Source organism: Chanodichthys erythropterus, unplaced genomic scaffold (assembly GCF_024489055.1).
Source record: "Chanodichthys erythropterus isolate Z2021 unplaced genomic scaffold, ASM2448905v1 ctg000870_np12, whole genome shotgun sequence".
Taxonomy (NCBI): domain Eukaryota; kingdom Metazoa; phylum Chordata; class Actinopteri; order Cypriniformes; family Xenocyprididae; genus Chanodichthys; species Chanodichthys erythropterus.
Genome location: NW_027125668.1, coordinates 24,167 through 32,695, shown reverse-complemented (window position 1 = coordinate 32,695; position 8,529 = coordinate 24,167).

Sequence of the window (8,529 nt, the reverse complement as noted above, 5' to 3'; positions counted from 1 at the left end):
CATCAAGAGAAACTGCTACAATCTTACAATGTGTAATATTCCTGGTTTTCTTGTAACAATTAATTCAGAGTAGTTTAAAGGGGCTTTATATAGGAAATGACACCCAGTGGTTGAAATAGGTATTGCAGTCCAAATTCAAAATATTGTTTGCCCCGCCCCCTTGTTCAGAGAAGCGGGTGGCCAAGGATACGCATCAAGAGGGAGCGCAAGTGACAATGGCTACGTTTACATGCACCCAAATAATCCACTTGTAATCAGATTGAAAAACGTTCATGCAAACGCCTTAATCGATCCGATTGAGCTCGATCCAAATGAAATTTCAATCGGATTGGAAGGGGTGGTTTATTCCTTTTCTAATCCGATCTAACAGCAAAAAATTACCATGTAAACGCTTGAATACGACTACATGGCTGCAATATGCGGTGTTTTCCGCCAACTGGCAACCTGTTATGTCGAAATACTATTGGATAAGCTGCTGCACACGGTTTCACACAGACCAAAACAAAGACAGACATTCCAACACGGAACGCACATTTCAAAGTAGAATATCTGGCTGCAGCATTGTTTTTCTGAGAAACAAGTAGGTGAACTTAACATGTTTCCTAAATATCTGCTAACATATTGGGGTATTTTTATGCTTTATTAAAGTAAAGATCTTACATATAGCCCCTTTAATGAATTTAGGACAGATGTTTGACAGTTTTAGGTTTATAAAACACAGTTCTCTATTTTGAGGCCACCACCACTTCTGGTTAAAGCCTTTACCAGCCCCTGAATCCATTCCAGTGTCAGAGTCAGCTTCAGTCCTTGAACTCCGCCCAGTGCATGCTCCTATACCAGAGAGCACTGCAGTGCCCCTAATGACACTAGCAATTGTGTGTGTTTGGCCACCCACACAATGGCTCCTGCTTGCTTGCTTACCTGCATAAAGTCTGTTGATTCAGCTGTGCACATCCAGATGTTAATACTGGCTTGTCTAATGCCTTGAACTTGGGCTGGCATGTGCAAAAGTTGGGGGCGTACATATTAATGATCCCGACTGTTGCGTCACAGTCGGTGTTATGTTGAGATTTGCCTGTTCTTCAGTGATCTTTTGCACAAATCAAATTTACATAAGAAGGAGGAAACAATGGAGTTTGAGACTCACTGTATGTCATTTCCATGTACTGAACTCTAATTACTTAACTATGCTGAGGTAAATTCAATTTTCAACTCTAGGGCACCTTTAATGTTTGGCACAGAGGCCCGATATTCTTGTGAGGTGCCAGAGACGTATGAGGTAATTTACATTGTTTCATATAAATATCATGTAGTATCATTTAGAAGTTAATAATTTCAATCTTCAATGTTGTTTCTGAAAATATCAACAGCACTGTGTAATCTGTGTTAGCAGAGGACAATGCAATTTATCTGAAGAATAAAATGTAAAACATTTTAAAAAAAAAAAAAAAAAAAAGAGGGTGGCAAATCAGGCACCATTTTTTGTAGGCCAGAAGGTCCTGTGAAAAAACATAAGGGCCCAGCAGATGAAGCAAGTTTGAACACAGGTTGTTGGGACCTTATGAAATTGTCCATTTACAAGAAAAAAGCGCAGATTTAAGGGACGAAAAGGGATTTTTTCCCCCAAAATCAACAATGACCATCTCAAACCATTCAAAAAAAGACAAACCCCGGATACCCCATACAACAGGGGTTCTCAACCTTTTGCAAGCTGGGCCCCCCCAAAGCTGGTTCATTGCAGTTGGGGCTAAAGAGTTCCTTCAGTCTACTGTCAGTTTTCAGCTCAATAAGTTGTCCCTGCATATCAATTGATAGCTTGTTTGCTGCGCACACAAACGGATCTCGAACCCACACAAAAGAGCGATAATCCTCTTTAAAGTATGTCACAAATTGTTTTCTCATTGCTGACAGGTGCTCAGACGCTGATTGAAATAGGGAGGAGAAATCGTGTGACGTGCCTGCATCAGTGATAAAGTCTGTAAGGCTGGGGAACATGTCGCAGTTCCCTCGACTGATGCGGCCATGCCAGAGGTCTAGTTTTTGTGTAAAGGCGTGCACTTTGTCTGCAAGGTGCAAAATATGAGTTTCGCGCCCTTGCAAAGACAGGTTGAGGCCATTCAAGCTGTCAAATATATCGACCAAATAGGAGAGAGACGCAAGCCACATAGTGTCATCCAGATGCTTCACCAGATCTGATTTGATTTCTGTCAAATACCACTTCACCTCCTCTCACAGCTCATACAACCGCTGTAACACCCGCCCCCTGGAGAGCCAGCGAACTTCAGTGTGCAGAAGCAACTGTTCGTGCCCTGACCCCATCTCCTGCCTGCGCACCATCCATGCATAGGCTAACGCATCGGTCCCAAGCCAAACCATTTTCACGGATAAAAATATCAAGGACATTGAAAATGAAGAGGCTGGCAAAACAGGACATCCTCCTCAATCACCTTGTCCCGCAGATACCTGACATAGGTGAGGAGCTGTGCCTGCCCAGCAATATCAGTGGATTCGTCCAGCTGTAGCGTGTAGTAAGGACTCTTTTTTACAAACTCTATTGCTCTCTGATATAATTGGACATGTCTACAATTCTCCTAGCGACAGTGTCATTGGACAGGGGTATTGCAATGAGTTTGGCTGCTGCACTATCGCCTATCATTATTCTGCACGTCTTGCGCTGCCGGCAAAATGAGAGTCTGGCAATTGTATGCGGTTTACCCAGTTGAGTGATTCTTTTGAGTGATTCCGCTACATACGATGCCTCCAAACCAACATTAGACACAGACGCTACCGACGTGAGCCAACCCTGCAGTTTGCTTTTCGTCGTTCATCGGCGTCGGCTTGGTGTGTTCTGGCCTTTAGTCGCGTGGGTAGTTTTAGCTAAGTGTAGCTACTGCCTAGCAGATACTGGCTAGGGCTGAGATTTGATCTAATCTTTAAAAACAATGTTTGTGGGTTTAGTCTTTAAAAAGACTGTTGGGGTTTTGTAGTGAAGGCCTATGTAAATCTAGATTGATAAAAGACTAGCGAGAGCTGGCACAAGTGAACTTGGCAAGAGACTAGACTGAATGGAGAGCTATGTCGTGAGTCAATTTAAATGCAGTTTTTTATTTTTGTGTGAGAGTGGGTGAACATTTACACCCCGTGTTTTTGACAATTGAGAGCCACCAAATGATGAATATGAAAACGAATAGGACAGTTTCGAACTCAGTTAGGATGCAAAGACCTTAAAGGTGATAGAGAGGATTTTTTCATCGACTGAGAATCCAAAGACTGTTACTGAGTTTTTGAAATGAGTGCATGCGTAAGAAGAACCCCCCTCCTTCACAGCTCATTTCAAAGGAACGCCTCCCAAAATGCGTGCACGAGTATTGATACATGAGTGTTTACCATCATTTCGAGGGAACGCCTCCCAAAACTCGTAAACACTCGTATTGGAACACGAGTGTTTACCACCGGCACTCGCTGTGTCGTGTTTTTTGGATGTTGGACTCACCGCAGGTAACTCATAATCTGCAGTTGTTACTCCTGTCTCCTGACAAAAACACTGCATGCGGCACCTGTGGAGTGTGGAAAGTTACTGGAGCGTGCAGCCGCGCTCGTCTCTCACAAGGAACGTCACGGCAGTGATTGACAAGCCAGAGGGCCAATCATTTACGCGATGATCGCGTAAACAATTGGCTGATGTTTTTAAGGCCCTACCTCGTGCACAGATGATGTATATTAATATTATTACTTTCAGTGCACCTAATAAATAGTCTTTTATCAGTTAGCAAAGACAGTTTCAAGTAATATTGCAAAAATGTATAAAACAAAACATCCTTTAGCACCTTTAAACTTTTGAGGCTTGCACAGCTTCTCAAGGAGAAATCAAACAAATGAGCGCCGTTTTCTAAAGTCTATGAGCGCAGCACACACAAATAATCTAAATTGACATAATGCAGTTCAATTTCAAAATGTGGTGTTTTTATATTTATAACATTTGCATTTGAATACAGTTCAGCAACATACATCACACGACCTGACGATCAAGAGAGCTGACAAATGACCATCACTTAATTGACCATCACCTCGCTATTGAAAATGTGACACTGATATGACAGTTCATCAAACAAGTTAATAATATTAAGTCAGTTACAGTTTAGATGAAATAATAACTGTTTTGTTCTATTTTAGTAGCGAAAATAGATCCGATGAATCCAAAAAAAGATCACAACATCTCATAGCAACACTCAGTTGTGTTTTGAATGATTCAGTGTTTTGAACAGATCGTTTGAGTCAAAGATTCAATGACCCATTCACAAACATCTGTCTCATTCTTGATGAATCGGCCGTTTGAACGAATCGTGAATGAATGATTCAATGACTCGCTTAATAAAACCGCTTATCACCTGCATTTGCACTATCGACAAACCAAATTTGTTCAAAACTTTTTAAAAAAAAAAATCAATCCAAACACATTTTAATTTTTATTCAGGAGTTATGTATATATAAAACTATAACTTTTTATGACAGTAGTTTAATGATTTTTTTTCAGTTTTTTTTCCTCCCATCCTGTAGCCTACTCACGCCCGCCCGGGAGAGTGTGAACACTTGTAAGGTGTTTCTCCATTGTGAATTATCTGGTGCAGTTTTAAACTGTTTGCTGTAGTAAAAGTCTTCTCGCACTCAAAGCACATGTACTCTCTCATGTACTCTCACATGTACTCTATTAGTATGAATGTTCTCATGTTCTTGTAAACTATACAGCAGTGAAAAACTCTTTCCACACACAGAACATGAATGTGGCTTCTCCTTTGTATGAACTGTCAGGTGTCTCTTCAGGGCTGATGCCGAGAGAAACGTTTTGTCACATTGATTACATGCGAACAGCTTCTCTCCTGTATGAATTCTCATGTGAACATCAAGACTTTTTTTTTGGTTGAGAAACTCTTTCCACACTGAGTGCAGGTTGTAGATTTCTTGGCTCTTTTCTTTAAAAAATGTCTTTTTAGTCTTTGAGCGACTCAAAGGTTTTTCTGCAGGTTTATCATGATGTTTCTCCTCCACTTCACTCAGTTCTTCACTCTCCTCCTTCACTTCCATCAGCTCTGAAATTACAAAAATAGTTAATTTTATTAAAGTAATTCAAAATGAGGATTATGAAGTGAAAGAACATAAAAGTGAACCTTCATGTACTGAAGTAGACGACTGCTATAAAATATTCTGATGCCTTTTTATATATTTATTATATTTAAAACATTATAGACAAATCACCATGTTTTTTGGAGTGAGAACTTTTCAATATTTTGATGAATGACACAATTATTAATACTGGCTGCCCTTGTCTAATGCCTTTCATAATGTTGGGAACATGGGCGGGCATATGCAAATATTGGGGCGTACACCCCGACTGTTACGTAACAGTCGGTGTTATGTTGAGATTCACCTGTTCTTCTGAGGTCTTTTAAACAAATGAGATTTATATAAGAAGGAGGAAACAATGGAGTTTGAGACTCACTGTATGTCATTTCCATGTACTGAACTCTTGTTATTCAACTATGCCAAGATAAATTCAATTTTTCATTCGAGGGCACCTTTAAAACTGACAACAATGGAAGCACTTGGGAGAGAACTGTCAGAGACTTATTTTTAGCACAGAAGAGTACAAGATTATATATATATATATATAATATATAGTGAATTCAGGTTGATTGTGACACTTTTTTGCTATTGAAATGACTGTGAAAAAGTGTCCTAATCAACCTGAATTATATATATGTGTGTGTGTGTGTGTGTGTGTGTGTAAAACCTACAGGTTTTCCCTTCTTACTGGCTAAATGTTTTGTGTCTAATATTTAATTGTTTTAAAATATATGAATACATTTCTCTCTGGTTTTGTTTGGCAGCTGTAGTACTCTTTGTGGTTATTAGAAGAGCAGAAATTAAAATCACAAAATTAAAAATTTAAATAAATATGCACAGACTAGATTCTAAACTCTTGTATTTGTACTTGCTTGTAGGATTAAAATTGTAAATAAGTTACATTTAATGTCCAACATCAAATATTTTAGCAAAATGTATATTTTAGAATTATTGTGCATCTATTGCGTCCCGTCTGTTTAGCGCAGCAGCGCTCGTTCACTGTGAAGTTTAGCAGCAAAATGGAAATATTTGCATTACTTTCTAACATTTACAGATGGAGAATAAATTTGTGAAAAGTAAGTTATGCACTGAGGAAAACACCATGTCTCAAACGCATAAAATAGCACAAAATGTTTCCTGTGGTGAATCGATTTGATCCATGATCGACCTCTAGGGCTGCTTAAGAAAAGCGTGCATGTGAAATTATCTTGACTAGGTAAACCTGGATCGAATTAGCGGGACTGCGTGAACTTCAATTACCTTTTATGAAACCGTTTTAGCCCAAACTCATTTGTTAGGTTAATTCAAGTCAGGTTTGGAGTTTAATCCTCAATTTTCTTAGAGTCTTTTATGAAACAGCCCTCTGGTTTCTGTGTATTTAAAGTCTGTATTCCTGCATTTCTCCTCATTGTGAGTGTTCATCCCACATGGCACGTTACACTCTGAGTTATTTTCTCACAGTAAAAAGGCCAGCAGTCATACAGAGTGACAGTGTGACAGTGAAGGGAGAGCATCCTTCCTCTCTTATAGTCTCATTTCTCAGAATATTTTCTCTCTACAGTCTAGACCAGGGCTTAAAAAATAAAAATAAATAATCAATCATTCCACTCCGAGCAGAATCGGTATTTTAACGTTTTTGTTCCAGCGTTCCTTCGTATTATAAACATTCCAAAACCAGTTTTATTAGAAAAATAATAATAATAATAATAATTTAGTAAAAAACAAAGAGAGTGTATTTGCCGTCTTTGCCAATAGGCCTACAATTATCTTTTATACAAGATTCTGTCCAAATGTAAACCTATTAAATGAAAGGAAAAACAATGGTTTATAAATTAAAGTATTTTTTTCAGTACATTTTAATGTTTGCTGCATGGTTAAAAATACTGACGATATTCCTGAGGGACAAAAATTAAGTCGCATAGGCCTACACGTTGCATTTTTATTATTACATTCAGAAATAATGATAATAAAGTTATCTGTAAATAAAGTAAAATGTTTACAAATAGCCTAGCCTACATAGATTTGTTTATAATGTTTGTAAACATAAATTATGAAAAAACTGTCCTATATTATTATTGCCTATCCACTTAGCCTATACTAAGTATACAACAAAACCACTAGAATTAACATTTGGACTATTCAGGCTAAATAAACGTAAAGCCAAAACAATTTAAATTTTTTCTTTTTTAACTCCATTCCAGCCTCTATTGCTATATTCAAGGCGAGAAACAGATTTATTTATTGGAAATAAAACTAAATAAGATGCATAATGAAACTAATTAATTAAAAGTGAATCTGTAGCCTACCTTTCTCATTCGGCACGAATCCATCTGTTTTCATTTTCAAGACGAATGCTAAACTATTATTTATTCAGGGCTCTCAAGTTTTGAAGACAGGCAAGAGTGACATTCCCCCCAACCCAACCCAACCACTGAACTCAATTTAACCACATACAAATTATTTATTCAATTTCCATTTCTTCATTTGTGTGTGTGTGTGAGAGAGAAATATTATGACTGGTGTTTATTGTAAGCCTTTTTCCTTTTGTCTTCTCTTCCACCTGTTTCACCGTCTCCTCCTCTAATGGGCTTACCCTTTTCGTCACCTTCTCTAGGCCAGCATCCTGTAACCTGGCCTTTTTAGGGAGCTTTCCTCTCAGGGTGAATGAGAGGATGCTTAGTTGCCTTTTACCTGACATCTTTAAAAGACAGATGCAATGATTACTGAATCCATGGCCAGGATATAAAATATGACACAATTTTAAAAGTGACCTATAACATCGACGATGCAATACACTTTATTTAGTGCTAGTAAAATTAGATTAGAAGTCCTTCCTTCCGTGTTAGATATAGATCCGGGTCGATAAAGATCCAAATATGTAAGAATGATTGGAGAAACAGTCATGCATTTAAGGGTTAAGATGTCAGTTTTACATTCATTCTAAATCATAAACATCTTAAAGTCATCTTCTAAATCATAAACATCTTAAAGTCATCTTCTAAACATCTATTTGACATCTGACAGGAAACATCCTATAGACGTATTGCAGATGAGCAAACACTCTAAAAAATACATCTTCCAGACGTAAACACACACATCAAATAGACGTCTCTGAGATGTACGTGTTCGTCAGTCGTCTTCCCATGATGAAATTATACGAACACACATAAGGGCGCTTTGGTGGGCATTTCAAGTTTAGCGCCTTCAGCCATTGCCTCAGGTGCTCCTCGTCTTAACATGGTGGGTATAAATTGTAAAGTGCAGCTTACTCTAATCTAACGTTACAGCTATAGGATTGCGGTGCTCGCTTTCTGTGTAATTAATTCACTATACTAATCCACTGCAATTCAGCCATAACTATCAGTGCAACTGTAACCAATTACCAAAATAGCCGTCTGTTTTATTAGT